This window comes from Corapipo altera, unplaced genomic scaffold, assembly GCF_003945725.1.
Source record: "Corapipo altera isolate COAL_440 unplaced genomic scaffold, ASM394572v1 2b, whole genome shotgun sequence".
Lineage (NCBI taxonomy): Eukaryota > Metazoa > Chordata > Aves > Passeriformes > Pipridae > Corapipo > Corapipo altera.
Window position 1 is genome coordinate 23,440,320 of NW_020884874.1, and position 25,964 is coordinate 23,466,283.

The 25,964-nt window shown below is 37.3% G+C and overlaps 1 protein-coding gene across 6 annotated transcripts in view; it reads left to right on the forward strand.

Moving 5' to 3' along the window:
• ADGRG6 (adhesion G protein-coupled receptor G6) overlaps nucleotides 1-25,964 on the forward strand; it is a 109,234-nt gene that overhangs the window by 14,863 nt on the left and 68,407 nt on the right. The window lies entirely within an intron of this gene.

Sequence of the window (25,964 nt, forward strand, 5' to 3'; positions counted from 1 at the left end):
CTGTTAAGTGATTATTTCACTACTTTACAAGTGAATTGCTTTTAACCCTTCTGCATTCTTGGAAGGGTCTTGATGGAAGTCAAAAAGAAAGACGTCACATTGGTAGAATAATAAATTTCTCCTTCTGGTGGCACATGGCAATCATAAGATAGTACTGAGGATTAAAAAGGCAAACATCTCTCTGTGTATACAGTCCTTTCCTCTAATAAAATGTTCACATTTTTCACATGTGGGTAGTACCAAATGAGCAATTTCTAAATCTCTTGCCAAACACTGGTAACTTAGAAGTTACCTACAAATAATATCTGGCATAGTCGGTTGTCTTTTGGTTTAGGTGGTTTTCTTCCTCTCATTTTCAGCAATGTTGATGTGTGTGATAGAAGTATCCTTTTTCAGGCAACTCCTGTAGTTGCTGACTGCTTTGACTGTTACCTTCAACAAAAGTATCTGAAGTTGTTCTATTTGGAAAAAAAATGCTTGGCTGCATAAAACTTTTCTGAATAGCACATCATAGCAATGGAATGTATCAGATATGTAGCTGAGAAGAGTCTAGTTTTTAAAGCCGTTGTTTTCAAAACATTTGTCTTGCTTTATCATCTTAATCAGTTTTCTGATGTAATACTCTGAATTTGAAGGAGAAAATTATGTTCATTTTAAAATTTCACTATGTTTTCTTAAAAGAACGAATTTTCTTAAATAGAGATTTTTTCCAAAAAAGGAAAAAAACTTAGTAATAGTATGATTGAAAAAATAATGAAATAATCTCACAACAATTGTGCAATTTGCTTTTTTGTGCTTAGGAGTGGTGAAATTGAGACAAATATGCTTTAACCTTGAAATATTTTTGTACAACTTCTGGAATAAGATATAAGAAAACTCTTCAGTGAATGTTCAGCTGTGTATGGTCTGGTCGTTTTTCCATTTTAACTGGATTATGTATCATTAATTTTACTGGGTCCCACCAAAGTCAATGCAGGTTTTACTGTCTTTGAATAAGTGCAGAGGTACATCACCGTGGAGCTCTTTGGAAAATCCCTTCCCAGGTGTCCAAATAGAAACTACTTGGAAGTTCACGTCCTAGCTAAACAATGTTCCTGTGTCAGAGGAAGCCAAAGTTGTGCCCCATGCCTTTAAAGATTTAACTTGCGTGGTGCTGCATCATTGCTGTTCACTGTTCAGAAAGGAAAAAGGCTTAAAGAACTCTAAAAAGAGTTGCTATGTACACTTGCCAGTGATTATATGCTGTAACTTGTGGGTTTTGTCTGCAGATTACTGTGATCTCACCCAGTGAAATGGAAGAGGTTTTTCTATTCTGCTTTTTGTCTGTGTAATCCCCATGTCATGTGAATCCCTTCTTGGTACTTAAGAACTGACTTGAGCTCCAGCAAAAAACCCAGATGCACAGTCTCTTCTGAAAGGAATATTACTAAATTTTTCTTCCAGCACTTTTCATGCTTTGTGCAGGACACAGTAACATTTGCAGGAGTCAGAGAACCTCTGATTCTGAGATTTGGTGGGAAATAACATTCTCAGCACTCAAAAACTAAGCCAAGGAGAAGCCAGCATTTTTGATGTATCATCCTCTTTTTCAGTTAGGTTTACTGCATCTGGTTGGGGATTGTTCAGTAACTGGCAGAGTCATTTAAAATACTGTAAGAATCCAGACATCCACTCTTGTTTCTACCCACCCATCCATCCGTAATCTGACTGCTTTTTAATCCTAACATACAGAGGAAAACTTTCTTTTTCCCCTTGAAGTGGATTGCTTTTGATTATAGTGGCATGAGTTTTTGAGCTTTCCTCATATTTTACTGTAGTTTCTGTTTCTAATGAGAAGACAGTTCAGCCTGGCCAGAGTTTTAATCTTTAGGGTGAGGTCTCCAATGCTTCTTATCTTAATCAGCTACTGTGTTTATTCACTTGAAATATGTGAAAGTCTGAAGAAACATCTTCTATTAGCAGGGATCAAGCCAAACTTAAAAAAAAAATCTAGTCTCTTAGCAATTTGTAGTATTTCACATTAGGTTTCTATTAGTTTTCCTTTACAGAATACAATATCAGAAGTGATACAATGACAGCAGAATGGAAAGTAATGTTACATAGTGTAAAAACAAAGGAAGGTCTTAAACTAGAATCTGGTCATGAAAACTTGAATACTGTGAGTCACAAAAATAAATTACTTAATAGCAGTTGGTGAAACTTTTTGTTTCGTGCAGAGAAGCTCTTCTGTGGTACTTGCAGTTTGTTCTTTGCAGTTTGTCATAATTTAATTGTCTTCACATTTGTGGTTCAGTATTTTATACTGACCCTCACAACAGTTCTCATTAACAGTCCCCATTATTCCTTTTATATCATTCCTCATAATAATTACAGCCTCAGAGTGTAGACTTAGAGGTATGTATACAAGTACCAGTGGTAACAAATGTCATGATAGTCAAATGCTATGCAGGTAGGCTTTGTATGGCCAAGGTAGTCTATACATTCAAGAGCAAGTTACTTCAAATGCAAGGACACATTCTGCACCATTAGTTATCAGTGTTGGGCTATGCTTACCAATTTGTCAACAATTAACAAAACACTGAAGACCAATACGCCCAGTCTAAACAATGATCTAGTGAATATGTTCCCTTAGGGACCTTTCTTGGGGTTATGGTATGTATTACACATACAAAGTTTTCATTAAAGTTAACAATTTGCCTGTTATATTTTTATAAGCTACTCCAAGAGGGTTGTCCCCTTGAAGTAATAATATCATAATAATATAAATGTTACATAATAATAATAGTGAAATGGTTAATTTTTCTCCATATAGTATGAACTTTCATAAGTAAACTAATACTAGTTAGCATTATCATATCTTACCGGAGATACATTGTTTGGAGGTAGGATTGACCATTACCTGTGCTTGCCTACTGCTATAAATAAAGTTACTTGACTTATTCTCGAACACTACTTTAAAAATACAATAATATAAATTATATGTGATAAAAATGACTGATAAAAATTATCCTAAAACATTATATGTTTAAAATGCAACTTAAACTTTGATGCATGTTACTGTGTTAATTTGAATTGTGCAGGTGGATCTCCTGTACTGCCTGTGTGTGCTGACAGATTTATAAGTCCAGCCCAATAGCACAGAGCCTTTGTCCACACTTTAGTAAATTGTTCTTGAGTAAAGGCTGCTTTGGTCATGGAAAAATATATCTGTATGAGACTTGAATGAATAATGGGTTTAATTGTTAGCACCTTTTTATCAGCAGCAATAAGAGAGGTTTGAGTAAATATCTAGGCTCCCAATTATATACAAATATTGCCATATCCCTGTAATCTGTCTTTTCTAATTATGACACAGTATGTTTATTTCTGAAATGTCACATGTCTTTAAATGTCTCTTACTTGTCTGTTACTGCTTTAAAGTAACACAACCCTTCAATCACACCAATTCTGACAGAGAGTAAGACATTTATATATTTTTACTTTCTCATCATTTCCTGTTTTATGTGGAGGTGAGGAAAAGCTTGAGATTCAGCTAGTGAAATAGAGAACGATAATCTAGAGTCAGCACTTGCTAATTCAGCTGCAATGTCAGATACCTGTGTGGTAGACAAGTGGGGTAGGTTTCCTTTGACTTTACCACAAGGGTGGTTTTCGAATTTGACTTATTTTAAATAACAGAAGAAAACTTTACTAAGAAAATAGTTTAAAGAATGCATTAAGGCTAGAAAGCTGTCAATTCAGTAATTTGGAAATAACAGAATGGAAGAATTCAGGTTGCGTATGGATTTTTCCATTTTCACATCCACGGTGATGATGCAGTTTTTATTACAAAGCCACCTACTTTTTGTCATTGGCCTCCAGCTTTGGACAGAGCAGACATGGCATGAGGCTGAAAGCAGGTTTTAAGGTCTTTGCTTAAACTGTGACCAGAGGTAAAATACATATACTAAATGAGGTACTGAATTGCAAGAAGATCTCATGGCTAGGGTGGCTGAAGGCTATATTAGAAAACTGAATACTGTCTCTGGCTCTTTTCTGCTAGGGGTGGCTAAGCAAATGAATTTCATGGCTGTCTTCAATGGGTCTCATTTTCTGTGCCTAATTTAAACCTATAGAATGATTTGCATCTGTAATTGCAGCTGAAGTGAAGAGGAACTGTATTTAACTATATTAACCTCTGTATAATGCTGGAAATCACAAGTAAGTTAGGTCCTGTGTGTCTGAAGTGAGATACCTAACATCAGAAGATTCTTCTGATCTTGGTATTCCCCAGCTACACTTCTGTAAAGTGAATTTAAGAATACTTCTTCCCTCACAGTAATATTGTAAGTTTTTAATTAAAATAACTGTTGAAGAAATGTTCAAATGTTATACTAATGAACACCAGAGAAAAGCTCATGAGGAAATCAGTGTTTATGTCTTAGGAGAGGTCTGGAATTGCTTCAAGGCTGAGGGTAACACTTTGAAGAATTGAGGTAAAGCAGGATACTGCAAAGTTGCTTATTTCATGTGTTTTGTCCTTCCTGTGAACTAAATGAGATCCAAAATGAGTATGTGGTTATGTAATTGAGGTTTTTTTTTTTCGATTATCTATGCACAAAGGCCAGAGGAAGGTTAACTGTGGCATTTCCTAACTTCAGTAGTCCTTGATTGTACAATCCTAGTGGTGTCTGAATGTTTCTGGGAGGAGTTTATATTGTTGAGATGACTGTGTATATGTAGATAAAAATATAATTACTCTTCAAGATGCTGAGTTAGAATTTTAATGTATCCCATATGCAGAGCAGAAAGTCTTGTTAACAAAATATAATTTACTTATTTTTCTTGTTTCACTCATATTCACTTAATTGAGATGTTCTCCACTATATTTTTGAGACAGTTTAAGAAAGCTGAAATTGACAGTGATTGGAGTAATCAAACTAATTACCTGTGAAGCAATTTGCTTAGAAGACCTTTCTTTTTAATTTTATTATTTATTGCATCCTTTGAGTGATCCAGCAGTTAGATCAACAGCAACCTGGTCCTGCACGACCTAAGTAACACCAGAACATAGTCTTTTATAATGAAAAAGAAAAAAAAGGAACAGAGAGGAATTCCATGTACTTCCCACATGTTCCTACCACTTGAAAAAAAAAAATTCCCTTTGATTTTTTATTTCATGGGTATTTCTGGTTGCGCATTTGAAAAATATTGTTTCTCCATCTTTTCCAGTATTCTCTCTAGGATGATACTGTGCATGGGTGTGGTTTGGTTTGGTGTGTTTTTTGGGTTTTGGGGATTTTTTTGCTTGCTTGTTTGCTTTTTTGTGTGTTTGTTTGTTTTAAGGCACTGTAATTATTAGTTTATTGATGATTGATTTGTGTCATGCTGTTGGAAAAAGAAAACAAAACACTTGGCGTTTGGAATAGAGGATTCAATGTTACGCTTAGCAAAACAGTGACAAGAAAATATCTATCTCGAGAAAAGATGTTCAGTCTTTCACTTCTGCAGTTTAGTTTCTGGAGGAGCACTTGGGGAGAGTTAGAGTTTGGATGAGTAGGTCCTGTGTGGACTGTGGTTTGAACGAAGGTGGCATTTTGCTAGGAAGTGGGGTTCTCTGAAACACATAAAATCTTTGTGTATCTGAAGTAATGGCAGGGTGCCCAGAGCTTTGTGGAAAGATTCCTAATTCTTCAGCAACAAATAAGTAAATAAATAAATATATTCAGTAAAGGGTAGGATATCTTTGATGTGAAGATATTCTGCTAGATGAAAGACTGGAACTGGCATGCAGTGCCAACCATCCCCCGGCTTCCTTAGTGCCTTTGGTGCCAACATCCTCAAAAAGAACAAGGATTGTAATCCTTAAGACATCAGATTTGAAAAAGGATTTCCTTTAGAGCTAAGGGTGTTTTTCTTACCCTCCAGACATGTAGCCAGTGGTAAGACAAATGAGTCTTCCAGAAATTATGACATGTTTAGTAACTGTGAAAGTTTTCAGATTACAGGTCATCAAATAATTTAATTTTCCTGTGACTGTGGACAAGGTCCTGATGCCCATCTGCCCTTGGAGCAGAAGTAGGTCTATTACTGGTTGAAGCCAGGGGTCAAAGCAGCCCAGTGTGTATAGATGGGCACCTGGAACAGAAGAGTTAAAACAAGGCCTGTGTACACGATGCTTCACCTCAAAACTCTCCCAGTCTTCAACTGTTTCCATTTGTGGAATGCAAATCTCACTGAGGCTGGTGTGGCTTGCCTTTTTAGTAGTCTGTAATGGATTTCTGCCAACTAGTTGCCCACTCTCCCTTTGAACTTGCACATCCACAGTTGTCCTCAGGCAGGGAGTGCCATTTGTCCACTTCCCACTGCATGAAGAATCACCTTGTTCTCCTTACTTTGAACTCGGCTTCTATAACATGGGGTCACCAAGTGAAAACAGTGAGCAGGTACTCCCTATCTCTCTTTTCCCTGTCCCCCAAAGACCTTTTGTAGACCTTTGTCAGATCTCATTACATCATCTCTTTCCCATCTTGAAAAGTGCCTGACTACTCCCTCTCGTACCCTGACCATCCCCACCCCGGACCCACACCTATGCATTTTCTGCCTGTGGCTCAACAGCTTCATTGAACCCAGGCTGGGATACCCAGCTGTCACCTGGCTGGGATACCCAGCTGTCACCTGGCTGGGAGCAGTAGGAGCTGGGTTGTCCATGATGGAGGAGGATCAGGAAGCCAGGCTGACTCCAGCACAGAGTTCTCACTGACTGGGCACAGTCTCACCGTGTCTCAGCTGGTTTAGTAGACAGGGTGAGGTGAAGAAGTAGGCCCAGGGTCCGTCCAGGAAGTCGTGTCAGGAGCAGCTAGAGACAAAGGCCAGAGACAGATACACCTACAGCATATGTCCAGCAAGAACTGAAAGCCAATTAAGGGCTTTTAGTGCACTCAGGGCACTGTCATACTTATCTATGTTGAATTTTATTTGTTATTTTATTGCCCAGTCACTCTGTCTTATGAGATTCATTTTTCTGTTCTTTGCACTTTGCCTTCAAGGTATCTACTGTCTGGAGGAGCTTTCCATCAGCAGCAAACTTTGTCTGTACTCTTCTACTGCTTTTCCAGATACTTTCTGGGTATGTTAATTAATGTGGATCCCAGCAAAGACCCCTATGGAACTCTGCTGGTGACTTTCTTGTGTTTTTGCAGCTTCATATTTGCTCCTATACCCTAACTCTTAACCAGTTACTTTTCTGTGCCAGAGCCTTCCATTTTATACTGTGGCACTTAGTTTCCTTTAAAGCTTATGTTGAGAGTCTTTGCCAGAAAGTTTCTGGATATCCAAGTGAACCATGTCAGCTGGATTACATTAACCCACATGGCACAACTAAACCCTGCAGAGAACTCCAAGAAGTTTAAAAGACAAAATGTCACTTTACAGAAGTAAAGATTTTATTTGTCCAGGTGTCCACTAATTCTAGCATTTCTTATGCCGCAGATCCTTTGCGGTAGCGAAGACACTGGTCTGGTCAGAGGGAAAAATTGGAGTAAACTAGTTTTACCTGACTGCCAGTTACTTTACAAGTGTTGACATTATTAGCATACCTTCAGGATGTGTGACTTGTAATTATACTCCTCTCCCAGTGCTCTAGACTGGGAGCATCTGGCAGATGCTCCCAGAGCATTCTGCTCAGACTGCATCTGGCAGAAATGGGCTTGAAAATATTAGGATATGTTTGATCATGTTGAGAAGCAGTGGAAAGGACTGAGCGGTACTTCTAGTACTTTACTAAAACGTAATGAAAGCTTGAAGCAACTCACTTGAGTGGTAGCTCCTCACAACTGTGAACATAAGCAGAAGAACCTTTTCAGTTGCAACAAATAGCTAGACCGCAGTTTTACCACCTTGAGAAAGGTGTCAAATGTCTGGTTTTCATATAATGCTCCCTGAGATTGTGAAGGAGAATAAAAAGAACCATCACTGGAAAAAGAAAGCATTAATTTCTGCTTTCTTCTGAAATGCAGAAGAAACAGAAATAAACTAAGATGAAGAAGCAACCAAGATAGTCAGCAATTCACCATATATTCTGTAAGTTCTTTCTCACAAATGAAGGAACAAACCTGCTATTGCAGATCTGGTAACCATGGGACTAATGGTCCTACCTCTCCCTAGAAGGACAGAGCACTTCTGCATATCCTCATATCAACTCAGATATGGTCACATAAATAGATTATTTTTTATTGATGGTCAGTTCAGAGATCAGCTAGCTCAGACACAGATGTTTTTAGACCTTTCCATTTGACACTGTTGTGCTGGTTTTGGTGTTTTAGTAAGTCCAAATGCCAAAAAAACTTCTGATACTGTTACTTCCTGTAAAGTAACTGCTTTTGCAGAACAGGAAGGTTTGGTTACTTGTAAATAAAATAGCAAGTTTTGCATTTGCAGACAATAACAAAATTGGCTTTGAAAGAAAAGGTGCAATTGTTTGCCTCGTCATAAATGAATGAAGACTCTTCTGGCAAATGTCTGCGAGTCACAGCTGACAGATGAATCTAGGAGTTGCCTGATTACTTACAAACAGCCCTTTGCCATTTCCATAACCAAAAACTGCTTAAAGTTGCTGCTGACACTTAATTATATTTAAGTTTAGAGTTCAGGCTGAAGCAAACTTACCAGACAAGCCAAAAAAACTGTTGAGACTGACACTTAGTTCTCCGTAGTGCAGCGTAGAACTGGAAGTACTGGAAGATGTGGTCACACTTTTGTAGCCATTTAGATCAGGATGACATCAACTTTTTGTTTCTATGGCATTGCACAGATACAAGTGGTACCTGAATGGTTCTGTTGGAAGGAAGGCATTCCAGCTAATCATCAAGTGCTCTTCCGTTTTCATAACTGATACAGACTGAAGAAAATATGCAAGCAGTTACCATCTGAGCTATTATAAGAATTTTTTCCTTCTTGTGATTGTTGCAGCCTGATCATAATGACTCAATTACCACACACTTCAAAATGCTGTAATTGCTGTTAGTCCAGTAAGCTGTCAGAGCCTGTTTTGGCTGTTCTGGGTGAATAGTCTTGAGTCTGACTGCAGGAGGGGATGGGAACTGCCTTCACTGAGAAAAACCTGCAGTCATGACAGCCACAGAAGAACTGTCTTGCACACCCAAAAGCTTCTTAGACTACAGATGGATCTCCAGCACTCTGTCCCATTTCAGAGTTTGCTGCACAATAAAAAGAGGAAAGAAAATATTGAAGTTCCTGGAAAGCTTGGATGAGGAATTCAGTTGTTATCAAATAAGATTGATTTTTCTTCCCCAAATATATTGTTGTTGTTTAAACTGAAAAGTATATCAATTTTAAAGAAAAGTACCAGGATAAAAATGCTAGATTAAATGTTTTAATGATGGAGAAAAAAATTTTGCTTTGCAAATTCAAAACAAATTTTTAAGTAACTGTTTTGAATGTCCTTCAATATTTAAAAAAGGTTTTCTAAAGGTTTTGAAAGCAATGACAATGAAATGTTTTTACACTTATTTACTATTACTTTGCAGAATATTTTTTGAAGGAGATTTCTTAATTTTTCCTTTTTTTTGAAATAAGATTTTCCATCTAGTTATTCATATGCTACTTATTTTCAGGAGGTTACTTCTTTGCTACATCAAATTAATGTCTGGATCAGCTGACCAGGTATTAGGTTCATATTAGGTTTAATACATGCAGGTATTAAAAGGTCTCGACTTTTCCATGCGTGCTAAGGGAAAGCTATACTGAAGCTATCCTGAACCACACTGAAGACTTCCCTGTTGGTTTGCACACACTGACTGCTCAGCAACTTTTGCTGAAAAACTTGCAATGATTGATGCTGGTGCCAGCGACACAGAAATAGATTTAATAGATTTCATAAGTACTAGGAGGTCTGGAATAGCCTGTCTCTTAAGGAAGTAGATACAATAATTTTTTAACTCTTGGCCAGCAGCTGTTTTGCAGACTAGACTTTGCACTAGGGTCTACTCAAGGAATTAGAAAAAAAAAAAGGAATACTTTCCCTAAGGAGCTCCTTATGTTGACTGTTTCTGAATTGAGCTACTAGCTGAGAGTCTTTGATAAAAAAACTCTAGAAGAAAGCAAGCATAAAGTCACTAAGTTTTATTGATGAACTCCTGACCAAACTCAGATGAGCTGCCTAAAATTCTGCCACAGGAGTCTACCATAGTTGTGGGCTTAGTCAGTGGCTTGTGTGGAAGAGATAATGCAGTCACAGGACTGTAGCAAGGTGGATTTAGGTCAACAAGAGGGCATGCAGAGTACAACAGCTACTTGGTTATGCACATAGGTAGCATGAAAGGAATTGTTTAATTTTTCTTATCCATAGCAATTAGACACTATGGTCAGGGTGAAATGCAAGACTTCCTTTACTTCCTGTTTACACAAGCTCTATCCTTTTTACTCTCTGCTTCTTACTGATGATTTTTGGACTCTCTCTCCTTGTTCCTCTGTGCTCTGACAGTCCAGCTAAGTTCTCCCACAGCCACAGTGTTGAACTAATTTCTGCAGAGTTGTTATGAAATGACTCACAACTCGTTCTTTTCTTACTTGCATGAGTGAAATATGACCACTAAAAAAGTCTCACTGTGGTATGGCAAGGAACACTTACCAACTTGTTAAGTAGGCTGAGCTGTGTTTAAGCAGGTCTGTAAAGCGGGTTCCAACCTATACAGCACAGTATTAATATGCCTTTTCCTAATTCCTGTCTGTACCATGGCCTGATGGATGTTTCACAATATCCTTACTCTCAGGATATAGTATATCATATTAGAAGGAGACACTATTAGGAGAAAGGAAGAGTCAGATACAGCCCTCACTGTTTTTTCACTAGTCTTTGTCCGCTTTTTTCTCATCCACACTCGCATGAGTACAATTATACGATCATTTAGCAGGAAAGTGTCATTATGCTATGCCTTACCTTATTTTCAGTAGCTGTAGTTGTTCGATTGTGACTCTGTGTTACAGACAAGACTCACCAAACTAGTTAATTCTATGTTTTTAGACCACTTCTCGCCTTTTCTGATGCTACCTCTATGAAGGTAACACATTGCCCAGGTGAGGCCTTGTATTAATGTTTTTCTTTCACTCTGGAAAAGTGCTGTGGTCTGCTTCATTATCTTACAATTTTTATTACTTGCTGCATTCAGATATTAGAGGGACATTGGGCAATGTTCTTGGAACAATTTTTCAAATTACTTCTTGTTCGTGCAGATTTTCTCTTTCTTGTGTATGCCTGCTAGGGACCACATTGAATAATAATTCAAAACTCAAACTGTGAGGTTTCTTAGTAAGAAGAACTTTTCCCACTCTGTTGCCTGCTGTTTTCTGATCAGATATTATAGTCACTCACAGGTAGTATGCCTTCCGTATGAAATCTTGCCACGCTTCAGGTATTCACCTTAAGCAACTTCTATATTTCTGTTGAACTTAGTCTGTGAAGATAGTAAGGTAGGTTATTTGTTCCTATGACAGAAACTGTACATGACCAGCAGCCAGATCACCCTATCAGGTTCCGTTTTTATCAGTTACAGTTTTTCATGTTTGAGTCTATAGGGTGTGATCCAAATCCCACTGCAAACCGTGAGAGCATTTCTTTTGAGATTAAACAGTTTTGGATGAAGCCTAAAATTAGATGATCTAGCAAAGGACGATGAAAGGATAAAAGCTTTTAGTTAAGCGTAGAATTTTGAACTGAAATAAAAAGAATTATATACATTTTATATATATTTTTTGTTTAATATGTTTAAACATGTCTTCTTCTTGAAAGCCTTAAATTTATTACCCTAAATCCCTATTTTGAAGTGTTCATCCAGACTTTCGATGAAATATCTAGAATATTTGGGTGGACAACAGTGAACAGAGTTCACAATAACTTTGTTCTTGATCCTGTGATAGGCTGAGTATGTGGGAGACAGCCACTGTTCCCACCAGTCTCCTTAGACTGCTTTTGAACACTGCACTGATATGCTTCAGTAGCCTCTGAAGCGAATTTTCAATGCAGGGAAACAATCACTGAGATAAATCCTAAAAGAGTGGAGTTAAAAGTAATTGATGGGTTCATTTATAAACTCAAGTTTACAGTTTAGTAGATTACACAGCATATGTGAAGAAATTAGGCAAAAAACCCCAAACTAAAAAATGACAAGAGAACTCCCAAGAACACTGCTTTATTCTCTTTGTTGTAGGAGGCGAATTAAACACCTTGCTGGTGTACTTAGTGTATTGTGATGGGTCATACTGGTAACACAATGAAGTATGTCATAGCAATGGGCATATGCTTTATGTTTTGCTGCTTTTTTATTAATTGTCACACCTGGCAAATTGCTTTTCTGTTAATCATTTTGTTCCATAACACTTGAGATATTTCTCTCTAGTTCTCCCTCCAAACTTTACGATTAACTCTGCATAATCATAAACCTGGAGTCATGGGTAAAAATATACTGGCTTTTAACTATTTGATTCTAACTTTTGTTATTGACTGTTACTGTAAAGTAAATCTACATTCAGGAAGCCAAATCCTCTCCCTCTTTAGGAGAAGTATGCTTATACTCTCCACACTGGTATGTTTATGTCTTTGGGCTTGTACCATTGCTTGTTCAAATGTTAGCTCAAAAGTTATTGTGATCTTTAAGATTTTGCGTATCTGCAGAATCAAAGTAATTGTGATTAAAACTATATTAAAAGGTAAGTAAAGGGAAAGCAGTGGGAATTGTAAGTACTCTCGGAAATTCAGCATCAGATGCTCAATACTAGAGTTTGATTAGTGTCTCTTCCGTATTTACTCTTTTTATTAGGCCCATTTTATTTTATATCTCAGTCAGGCTTCATCATTGGAAGAGCCAGGACTTATGATCCTGAAGGATTCAATCTGTGCAGGTTTGAGAATTTCAGAAAGAGAAAACTTTCAGTCAAACTGGGCTTTGATTCTCAGAGGTGTCCAGATAATCTCTCTAGATACTCAGTTACTTTCATATAGTTATTAGTTCATATTTCAGGTGCAAAGACAGAGAATATTCATTAATGGACTCCAACTCTAAATAAGAAGATATCTTTTTCACTGTGGCTTTGAAATAGGCTCTCCTTGAAAAACAGTTGAAAGGTGATAACAAATGGTGTTGGAAATCATGTGGAAAAGGAGAGTGCCATGGTCACTGGTATTCTCTGAGGTAGGTTTTGCTAGAAAAATTAGCTGAAAAATTGCGAGGTGAGAATGTTAAGCTTTGAAATGAATTCACATGTTGGCTTGCTTGAACTTCAAAGTTTTGTTGAATACAAAACCACTGCAGAGTTTAATATTTCAGGAAAATATTTTAAAAAAATAATCTCAGACAGAAGGAATATGGAAGCAACCCAGGACTTGGCTGTCATTAATTGAATAGTTAAGGCAATTAATGCAGTACAGTGTGTTAAAGGTCAAGTAAAGGCACAATACTTGGTTGTAAATGTTAGTGTATAGTCATTATTAAGAGAGAACAGTTTGTTCATTTAGTTTTACAGAAGGATGATGCCATAAAATTCTGTCTCGTACTCACTTCCTGTCTCATTTTAAGGAACACTGTGCACCTGTCATTAGACTTCCTAATCTTTTAAAACCTCCTTAAACTGTGTCTCCAGAGCTAACAAAATACCTTTTCCTGTCTGCTTTATATGTCAATAACAGATTCATGAAAGAGATTTCCTTTGGTTGATTGGCTTGGTTTGGTTTCAGAAATTGCAGAACAAGTCAGTTGTAAAACTCTGCAGTTTCCATTAAATGGCAAGTGCTTCAGATGTGTCCAAATAATGCTGATGACTGCAGAACCATCACAGAAAATAAAATAAATTCCTTCATATGAAGAAAGTTCTGTTAAGACTAAGAAAGCGTTCTTGTTCTTATAATAAGCTGAATAACTTGCTGATTTGGATTTGTGGAAACAAGAACTTTCCCCAGACAAACAAGAAGTGTATTTTCAGAATTCCTCTTTCAGTGAAGAATTGATTTCTCTTAGTATTTGAGATTGAAGTGGTCCAGTATTGCATAATTAAATACAATACATGTCTTTAATACAGAGATTAGTTTAACATTGTAGCAGACATATTTAAAAACATCACACCATATTTGTAAAGCTGTTCTTTAAGATGTAAACAAATAATAAAATCAAGACACTAAGCATTTTGGAATCTACCAGAGAGGTTTTAAAGCCAAACTTGGTCAAGCTTATCATAGCTTTCTTGCTTAAAGAGAGAATATTTTCAGTTTTTATGTGGTAAGTGGTCATAGTTAACAAAAAAGGCTTAGTTAATCACTTATTTATTTCTGATTTGATCATTGTAAATTTGGTTTTTTGCTTTCAGTAAAGAAGCAAGATGCAAAAAGAGAAGTGGGGCACATACTGTCTGTACTCAAGGAGTTCAGTCAGAATCAAATTCCTAACTTTAATGTCCATTCATCCACAGAATATCTGTCTTTAGAGAACTGGTAGGAAAAGCTTATAGAGTTGGAAAAAGCAATGAATGTGTAGGTAGACTTTTTGATTGATTGCAGTGGGAGTTCAGTGTCTAGAGCAGTTGGAGAACTGGATGGAGGTTAGAAAAATAAATCACATACCCCAGAGTGACAAAAAATAAAGGGTTTGGGTATAGTCACACAAAGATCAGTCATTTTAAGTTTAATGAAAGATAAGGAGACACTTCACTGTTTAATACAAGACTTTGCTGTCTGTGTTCATAATGTTTTCTTTTGTCCGGTAAATACACCAACAAACTAGGGGTGGAAATTAGTAGTGCAGCAGTTGAAAGAATTAGTGTTTTGGGTTAGGTATGCCATTCCTTACCACATTTACATCTGATAGAAACAATACAATAAGAAAGCTAGATGCTGTATCACTGAAATTATTTAAAATTATAATGAATGCCTTGTTTAAGAATATGGAGCAAAAAACAGCATTAGAGAGATCAAAGTAGCACTAAGGGTCCAAAGTGCACACACTTCCCCCCAACAAGAGATATCATTCTGCATTAGTCTGCCATATCATGGCATTATTCTGTTATGGCATTATTCTGTTCTCAGCAATGAAAAATATTAAGAAGTAATTTCTGATCTCACTTGTGTAGCTGCACTATTTCTAACAAGTCTCTAGATGAAGCAGGAAGGGTGAAAACTTGGGCTAGCAAAGAGGCTCTAACCCCTTCCAGTCTCCTCACCTCTCAATATTAACAGTGTACAAGAAAATACCTGATATAATTATTCAGGACATCTTTTCAATTTGGTCTGGGCAGAACTGATTGAATAATAAGTGTTAACGTTGAATATGTTATTTTCTGTGGAAGGTGAAAGAATGGCTAATTTTCTATGATAGGATAGAACAAAATATTTCTGTTTGTAATAGAAAAACTCTTTATTTTGTGATGTTAAAAAACTCAAATATTTTGACTTACATTGCTCCTTCTTGCAGATCATCTGAGACAGATATATTGCTAACAGCATCTATTTTTAATGGCTTAATAAAATGATCCAGAAAATACTAAAGTACTGAAATATAAGTAGCCCAAATAATACTGAACTCGACAGTTTGAAAACTGGTATAAAGGACAGGTAATAAAGTCTTAAAATGTTTTGAAGGCCCTGTATGAAATCGATTTTGCGTTGGTGTTTCCCAGTACGTCTAGAATGCTTTAGTCTTGTATTATAATAGTGAATTCTAGTGTAAAGTAATTTGGCATAGCTTCTATATATTGTTAAACCCCAGCAAAATGTAGTTTCATCCTCTGCTGCAAGTGATCCATGTAATTAATAGCAAATTTTCTGGGATAGCTAAGCAATTCTAAAAAAATTTCTAAACACAAAATATAACCAATAAACACACAAAGCTTGAAGAATATCACTGATAAGAAGTAGTATAACCCCCTCCACCTTGTGTTTTTTAGAGGCCTTTGTGGGAGTTTAAAATTATGCTTATTCAGAATACTGATAGTAGCAGCCGGAAAAGGCATTTCAACACTGAAGCCTGGGAAAGTAAACTCTGCAATTGCACTGTCCTCTTACAAGCAATAAAAGATGTTGAAGGCATCATGGGTCAAATGGAAACTGCTTTGGATATTGGGTGTGTGTTGGATTTGTTGGGTAAAGCACCTAGTGAAAAGGCAGTATTTTCTACTTTCACTACACAGAATATTCTGTTACCTAGAAATTTTATTCTAACAGTTTCTTTAGTCTGTGTCCAATGTATATGTAGAAGAAATGTATTTCTTGTCTGCATCTGTCTGATTGAGATTTACTAAGAAGGTGACCTGTGCCTAGATGTAATCTTATTTTAACCAATATCCGTGCGCTTTGGTGGGATCTCAAGTTCCTACAACCCATACCTCACTAAAAGATTGTCAGCTGTTTTCCCACTAATTTTTTGAACAGCTTCCCAGACAAGCATGACGCTCATTTGCACGACTGATACCCAAGAATTTATTTAGCCATAATAAGCTCTTCAGCCTGTGCAGCCTGGTGTAGCTGTGTTGAAGCTAACTGTGCTTATCGATTTACTCCAGCTGAGGATGGGATCCTCTTTATAGTACTGCAGTGGCAGACCAGCTGGGAGCCAGCAGCCAGAACTTCTTGCTGGAGTAGACAAAACCACAACATTCTTGATGACCATTTCTTTTGTAAAGCTTAGCATGATTTGTGATAGAGTATGATACGTAGATCTCAAGATTGAAAACACTGTTACATGCATCAACCTTTCAAAAAACACTTCACCTGTTCCCACCCTATCCCTTCCCTAATTTAATTTTCTCTTTACTGACATGCATGTTAGCTTGCGTGCTTATTGTATTCACCTATATATAGTTACTAGTTAATACTTTTTCAACCAGCATATCTAAACTGAACTGCCAATATCACTCTTTGTCCCAAACTTCTGTTACTTTGTGGAAAAAAAATCCAACTCAGGCCAAAATCAGCAAGTCAATTCTGTTATTTTTATAAGATTATCACAGGAATGCCAATGAAAATATTCTTAAGTTACAATGGGTGTAACACAGGATTTTCACATTACCCCCTCCCTCTGGGGGAAATCCATAACTTTGTCTACAGTGTGAACTCTACTCATATGGGTCAGGGCAGATTTACCTAGTCAGTGTGTTTGTTTCCACTTCCATTTTCATTGGCACAAAACCAAACAACTAAGGGGAAACAGGCAGTGCAGGGCCCCCACCCTGGCTCTGAGTGTATTTTCTTCTATTGTAGCTGGTTCCCTTAATTTCCCAGATCAATCAAAACCTGCTGGAGTCACTGCTGTGATAAAGCTGGTTGCTGTCAGGGGATAGGATATCTGTGCTAGAGTGATGAAGAGGGGTCAGAGCTTTTTTAGGGCTTTAATAACCCTACAGAAATAAATATCTACCAAATTCTAGCGCAAAATGGGGCCTGGGTGCAGTATAGAATATCTGGAAGCACAATGAATGTCTAATGGTCTCTGTATTGTGCTAGCATCGCACTCTGAGAGAGTGAAGAGCATCAGCTCTTACCTTTCCAGGACTGTCATAAAGTTTTGGAGATCCAGTGTGTAACAAGTGCTGAAAATGTCAATACCTAGGTAACTCCTTTGAGTTTGAGGGCTGGATAGGATGCTTGAGAAGTCAAGAGGTCAGTTCCCTGAAATGTCCTGTCCAAAGTCTCAAAAGCCTGAATACAAATGGTACACGCTCAATCAGTCCATCTGTGTCCCTTACAAAAAGGACTAATAATCAAGCCATGGTTTCTATATATATTTATGAGAAAATAAATAACAAAATCTCTTTTGGTGTAGGACCGTATCATACAGTTGTGTCAAGAGGAAGTGCAGACCAGCTTCTGCTATCTTGGTTTTAGTGAAAAGCTTGCTACTGGGTTTAGTGGTAGGTGGCGACTGCCTGTGTTCTTGGTAAATGCTTCCTGAGTCAGTAATTTACTATTCTCACTTCTGCTCTTCTAATCTTAACCTGATTTCAAAATTAAGCTTTGCTCTTCCTGATTTATTTGGTACATTATTGCTGTTACTGACCTCACGTGTATCCTGAAAGATAATTTTGATTATCATGTTGGAAACAGGATGTAATACCACCTGTTTCTCCCAGATTTCAGTATAATGTTGGAACATCAAAACTAGTGACAACTGCTCTGTTTGCTGCTACATAAGATACACAAGACAGAGCCTTTTCTCTCCCTCACATGACTTCTTCCCCTTCTTCACACGTGCAATGGCCAATTCTACTCCATTAAATGAGATATACCCAGGGCTGTTCTCTGCCTCAGAGGGCAGCTCATGCTGTGCCTCAGGTGCACACACTTAGAAAACTAGGGTAGCTGTATCCAGGCTGCATGTTGGGAATGGCCTCCAACCTGTACTGGCTGCTCAGCTGTACCCAGGAAGGGTTTGTAGAAGAGCTGTCTGGACTGGCCTAAGTAGTGTCAGAGCCTTGTTCTACAGCCACAGGGGCAGTTCAGTTCCAGAGACTGGGAGTGTGTCCACAAGCAAGGTGGAACTGTTAATACTGTTCCTGATCAGTTGGTTAAGATTAATTTCAGACATAAGTCACAAGGTTTACAATTCCTTACAGTTATTTTACAATTCCTTACCAATTATTTTATACCTGGAGGGATTCAGAGGTCCTGTTAGATGCTTGGAAAAATGTCTCTTCACTTTCTGCGTTTTATATTCCCTGCTTTGATACTTTTCAGGTCCGAGTTCCATGGGCTGACAGTGTAACATAAGAGAAAATATTGTCTTTTATCAGTTTTCAATTTACCACATACAATTTCATTAATTAAGTGCTTCATTCTTGTCCTACAAAAGAGAGAAAATAATCCGTTCTAATTACATGTGATGACAAATTTAATTTGTTAATAAACTGATAAGTAATAAGGGCTAGAGCAATAGGAAGCAGGAATAATAAGTTATTTCATAGACAACAGTTACACTTTCATATAAGTCTCTATATTAGCCTGTGAGGAGATTTTTTTTTCCTACCGTTTCATTATTCTTAGGTGCACCAACTGGTTCAGCCGTTTAAAGCATATGTTGCAGGACATAATGTGTCAGCAAGAGATGATGTGAGGCAAGCTGATAGGACTGGCCAAGGCATAGTACTCCCTTTGTCTCCTGGATTCAGTGGCCAAATCCCAATTGTTGAATTATTTTGTGAGAGCACAATCTTGTCTTTCATTGAATTATAAAAGACTCTGCCAGGGTTATGTGCTATTTCCAGTCAGGAATATGGAGGCTTTAAATTCTTGCTGGGTACAAGAAGTACTATGAAGATGATGCAATGGGAATGATGCAGAAAGAGAGTCTGGACTGAGTTTTTAATAGCGCTTAAAATAGTGTTTTCTTACCAATCAACAAAAAAAAGTCACATTTGCAAATAAAGAATAACACAGATGCAAAAGATTCTTCCTAATTACAACTTCATTGTACTTATGCTGAGCAAAATATGTTTGATTATGGTTGCAGGAGAATAATGTAAAGTTTTACTCATATAAAGCTTATAAAATTTTATTTTATAAATTATGCTGGTTATATTACTGATGAGTCTATGCAGGTGATTTCACAGAGAAACTTGTAATGTTTATCCTGTTAGGAATTCTACATATTAAACTTTGCATTTCCTGGTCTTGAGGTGGAAAGTAATTTGGAAAGGAAATTTAAAGTCTGGAAGGAACTATTTCATTACGGTTTGGTATAAGAGATCAACCTCTGTCTCCCCCCAAATTCAATCAGCATTATTTATTCACATGGTTACCAGCTTTCCATACTCATCGTATGTGTGTTCAAGATTGGATCTCACTCCCTGAATGGATGTTTGCCTATGTTGGTCCAGTTATTACTTCTTTCATTAAAAAGAAAATAAAATGATCAGAAGTAGATAGGATGGCACAGTCTTTTTCCCTGCTCGGATCCATGCAGTGCCTCCCCTGTGGTTTTCAGACGGCGACAGTTATGGAGTCATGCCCTCCCGTTTGGCCTTGAGGGGGCTGCAAGGCTGAAGACAGGGCTGTAAAGCTTCAAGTACAGGACTCAAAGGCACCATTGTGCAGGAGAGGACTTTAAACAGTTACTGAATTTTAAGTCCATGCTTAAATTCAAATCGTATCTGTGAGATTTTAGGGTTTGCTCAAAACTTTTGTGAATTTAGAGCTGTGCACAGCTAGTAGAAATGCTGAAGTAGAAATTGTGCCATGTGATGATTACAAATCAGGGGACACAACCATGCTTCCAAACAGTAGACCTCAGCCCTGTAACATTGTATGTGTAGGGACAAACTTTTGTACACATCAGGATGAGAGTCTTACTTTCCTTCTATTTATTGCAGAGATAATCCTTTATTTTATTTTTTAAATCTGGATGTTTAAATAGAATTAGAATTGTCTGTTTGCTTTGATGATTACAATACATACTAACATTGAATTATGTATGTATATGGTAATTTTTATCAGCGTACTGTAGCATAATAAAGATATTTTGGGGAGCTTAAAGAACTTCTACAATTTGGATAGCAAATATAGAAGCAAAAGTAAACCTGTCACATCTCCTCATTTGCACTTTCTCAGACTGAACTCAAAAAGTGTGGGTTGCACAGAGAGCAGAGTACATGGTTTGGTCTGCAGAGGCTCCAGAAGAGTGCTAGGCTTCATTTTACGCATGAAAATTGTCTACGTCATATCTCATAACTAACTTACAAGTGAGTAAGCAGAACAGAGCATTACTTTATGTTCAGAGTGAATGATGGGACATTTCTTTGCAAATAATATGGTCACACTTTGAATATAGATATTTTTGTAGATCTACAGATCCCCTTTACATCAAAATGATTTTTAAAGTGAAGATAAGCTACTGTGGAAGCCTTGCCATGTGATAGCTGTTCTGAGTTTGGTGTTTGTGTCTCTTTGGAATAACACGGGTTTGTTTGTTCTGTAGCCATTCCAGGCCACCCACATCTTGGTGGTTTGGCCCTTCCTCTTGCTTGTCTGCAGGTGTGCCCGTTCTGACCTCATTCACCCATCTATTTGCAGTCATAAATACATCTAACCTAATGTTTGGCCATATTTGTGTTATGACATTCTTGAAATAGAAAAAAACCCCTGACAATTAATTGCTTATTCAAAGCAAATTTTTTTTCCACCTAATGTTCATCAAAATAGATTTTTTTTTCATGCTGTTGCAGCAAATGATTGTAAAGCTTTTCTATTTTGGCCATTACCGCACACTTAAAAGTGTCTCTGTTGTGTCACCTGGCTGTGCTTCTCTCCTTCTTAATTCAAATCACCATCACAAAAAAAGTGCTGCCTTTTCAAATGCATGTAAAGTGCTTAAAAGGTCTCTCATGTCAACATGAAAGTAAATTATAGTTACTTCTTTACTGCTTTTTATGCCTAAAGTGCTGAGTACTCTAGGTAAGATTTTCTGTGGTTTAGGATTGGCCTAATTCTGTCAGGCAGGGGAGATTTTGTTGTCCACTTTAATATGACTAGAGTTAGCATGAAATGTTTTGGGTTTTTTTCTGAAAATTCAATTCCAGAGCGAGATAGATTTATTTTAGGATATTTTCATGTGAAAATTGTATCATCTACAGAGAGAAGTAAATTTAATTTTCATACCAAAATGAAATCCAGCAGCGTTCTGTTTTATGAGGGAACCTTTTAAAGTATTAAAAAAAAAATACCAGTAGTGTTAATTCAACCCACGCAGGCTATCATTGGTATCCTGTGCCACTGCCTACACATATGTAGTCATTTATGCTTCTGTCAGGTGGAAAATGCTGCATCCCACAGCTGGAAAAAGAAAGACCCAATGCAAGGTGTCAATTAGTTTGAAAACAAACTGGATAATGCACAATTTGCAAATGCAGACTTTTTTTCCCCAGAGATGCTGTTTTCTTTTGATCCTAACCTTCACAAAATTTAGGTCTTTGGGGCTGAAATAGACAGTGTCCCAAGCTGGATTGTTTTTGCGCTCTTCTGAAAATTCTCAGCCAAACAGAACTTGTCCAGCACTTCTCCAAGCTTGGATAAGTGCAGAAATGAAAGCAGGTGGAGAGGTAGAAGTCAAAACTCATGCCTGATAAAGAAGTGCAGAGCATAATAGGGTAAAAGATAGGTTTGGGGGAAAAGGATGATAATGGAGAGAAGTAGAGAAACGTGGGAAGCTAGAGGAAAATATGACATAGATTTTGGAGGCAAGTGCTGAAATGTGTTAGTCATTTAAGAAAAAATTAAAAAAAAAGAGAAGTATGAACAAATGTGTTAAGGTTATATAAAGAATGTTTCCTTCCCAAATCTGCAGTAAAGTATTGTAGCTCCGTGTCTGATTGTTGCTTCAGCTGCCCACAACTGGCTTATGAAAGTTGCTTTCAAATTGAGCATTTCAGTGCTTACAGGTGTCTTCATGAGTCCCAGTGGTGGAATTGTGTGCTCTATAAAGAGCCCCATAAAGAGACAAAATCAGTAGACAGAACAAGATGGTCAATTAATTTTTTTTCACAGGGCATGAAGTTTGCATGTACTCATCTGTTGGTATGGTGCAATCTTTAATGCATCACATACTGTTTCACTTAGCCCCTTAGTTTTAGGGCAGTCTTCAGATGATTCAGACTAGTATAAGATACTTTCTCCTTTATAGAAACTAAAAGGTATACATGTAGAATTGGCAGGAGACTCATAGAAGAGAGGGGAATGTTTTCATGGTTAGGAACGTTGGCAACAACGAGAATGAGATTCTATTCCTGCCTTTACTGACAAGTTCCTATCAAAGATAGCCAAATTGCTGTGACCAAAATTTTCCATTGGCCATTAAATACTCATTTTTTGATTTTCTGCAGTGGGCCAGATTGGCAGAGTGCTCTCCCAGCTGCAGTTTCAAGTCATTGATAGTGTACTTTGGGCATATAAAACCCTGTACAAATACCAGGTAGTTAAGAAAAATCAAGTCTCATTTCTTCTTTGAGGAACCCAAAATCTGTGGAAAGATTTACCATTTTTGTCCCATTATCTCCATGCCATTTCCACTATAGATAATTCCCCTTCTGAAGTCAATTAACATTTGTGAATTGCTTTGATAACTTTGGTGAAAGCTCTAAGGTACTCCAGAAGAATTTATTCATTTCCCTTTTTAGCATGGTGTTGAAGTGTCACACTAAAAGCTTAATTATTCTTTTATTATAGGAAGTATGAGTATGATGCAGGGAAAAGAAAGTGTAATTTTGAGTTTACAAAATGTTGAAATTAAGTGCTTGATTTCACTATCTAAAGAGGTGCTCATTTTGGTTTGGGGAAGAATGGGGGGGGGGAAGAGAAAGGCGTTGTATAAATATATTTGTATAAAGTATATTTAGAGAGTGAATTTCCTGTGGTCTACAGTGGTAAAAATTACAGGTCAGCAGATTCTGCTTATGTGGGGTTCCTGACCAGGAATATCATACCTAAATTTGTTCGCATTAAAATCAATAAATATCTTGGATTGCTTGTGGAAATATTTGTGGTGTGTATTGCAACAAGTATTCAGTCTCCGTAGTTCAGAACTGCTCTGGGCCAATGGGATTGCAAAATATCTGTCAGCTTTGGCTGACAGCCTAAGGTTGCCACAGCAGTTTTTCTCTTTAATGAGTAAAATAGGTGATGTTTATAGAAAAATAACTGTCTCATGAGAAGCTGTGCAAAAAGTTCCATTCAAAACCATTCTGTTTATATATAGTTTTGTTGTTTGTTTTCTTTTCTTTTTACTTACTACTGTGGACATTTGCATGAAAACAGGATATTTCTCCTTCAAATTGCAGTCATGGACAGAATAGCTACTATGCCAAAATGGAGCCAACCCACTTCAAAAAAAGTAAACTATTTTGCTTACCAAATCTGTTTCTTCTGTGTATGCAAAGTTTTGAGCACTTATTTTCCTACCTAAATTTAGGGGCTGGTTTTTTTTGCTGTAAAACCAACAAAACTGTATGGATGTAATAAAATGAGAATACATTACTGCGAAAATTAAATTATTAAAAGAAATACCAGAAACAACATTTATGTTTTAATATTTGCAGTGACAGCAGGGATAAAAGTATTTTTTCTTATGTGTACTGACTTTTTTTTTTTTTTTACACAGCCTCGAAACAGTGATACATACTCAAGGGAGAGATGAATAGAAAAGATGAGTCCTATTTTGGCTGTTGACAATCAATAGAATTAATAAAGACAAAGAACATCAGTATTCTTTCTGATGGACAAATTTGACTTTTCCAGTCTCAGGTTGAATGCAATATTCTATCAATAAGGGAACAACAGTTTTACTGACAAGTAGCATATTTTATCTGGTTCAGCAATGTTTTATAATGCCTTCAAATTACATTAGGTGTCCAAGAACGAATGAGCGTACATTAACACCCGTGTTCCTATATGTATTTACATCACTTAACAGATTAGTCCCTGACTCCAAGTCCATCTGAGTGCTCAGGGAAAGCTCTCAACTGCCCATGACTGTGTCATTTGTTTCTCTAGCAGGAATGAGTAGGAGAGTGAGTGAGGCATGCTGCCAAATTCTCAGCCCCTGTGAGCTCTCATCCTAGCAATAAGGAAGGCAGGAGCTTGAATCAGTGAGCATTCCAGCAGGAGGCAGGTCCAGCCAGAACTGTCTTACAGCTGCTCTGCCCTGTAAAGGCTCACTAGCCCTGGACTAGCAGACTGCCTGCAGTGGCTTGTGGCATAGAGCATGCTTTTCCTGTTCCTCCTCCTCCTTTCAATCTAGGGTGGTTCTCTAAAAGCTATACCTATCTGTGCAAAATCTACTCAATGAAGCCATCATCTGTTTGTACAACTGCAGGATTTAGAGTCACCATACTAATAAGTAAATATTCCCTCTCTGCTTAATAAATGGAACACCAGGGTTGCAGTGCAGGTTAGAATAGTCCTCTAACTGTAAGGATTTGCAGAGAAAATCAGCGTGGATAGGCTTCTCTTTATACTACACAGATGAAGTTTTCCAATGCCAGGAGCTCTACTTCTTCCCAAAGCTACCTGCAAATATTTCAGACAATCCTTTTTTCTCATTTGAGCAAAGAAGGATCCCACTGAGCTTTTCTAATATAACCAGCCTGCATTTGGCTCTGAGAGCCCAAATAATGAACAGTCTCTTTACCTCTTTGTGATCATATGATTTGTGTTTTGCAAATAAAAATTATAAAAAGTGTAACAATTCTACCTGCGGATGTAAACTGCTTTTTTTGGCATGTCGCTTTACAGGGTCAGGGTCCATTTGCTTAGGCCAAACAGCATTTAAATGTGACTCAAAAATATCAGACCTCAGGTAGTGGTAAGAAACATCAAGGGCTCTTTGGAGAAGTAAGTTGCGTTTATTGCTATTTTATAGGTGCTCCATATGTAGTTTGCACTTGACAAACTTTTTTAGGGTTTTTTTTAGTTTGGGCAGCTAATAATGCATATTCACACTGTCCTATTTTTTCCGTACTTGTAGTACTTTACTCAGAATTGTGGCTTGATGGAATATTAGCAAAGTAATTCAGCATAAATGTGGCAAATGCTTTCTTAGGTTATCTGTTGGTGATATTCAGTTCCCACCTAGTTTATTCAGTAATGCTTTGGCAAATTGTTATAGATTTTAACAGCAGGAAGTTTATGGTAATTATATCATATATTATACTAGGTAAATATTTGATAAATGAGCAAATGTAAACGAAACAAGAAACGCAACCCTGCGGGCTAACTGGGCTTGCAATTCTCGTGGATGAGCACAGCAGGTGAGCAAAGGAGTATGAGGAATACAATAAGAATTTCTTAAAACCTGACTGCCACAAATATGTCAATGGAGCTGATTCAGCATGGGAAGAACACAGTAATTTACTGTTGATTCAAAAGCCAGTAGCTCACTGCTACTCTTCTGGGTGATGTGGAATGCATTAGCTGGAAATGCAGATGACTAACCTTCAGGAAC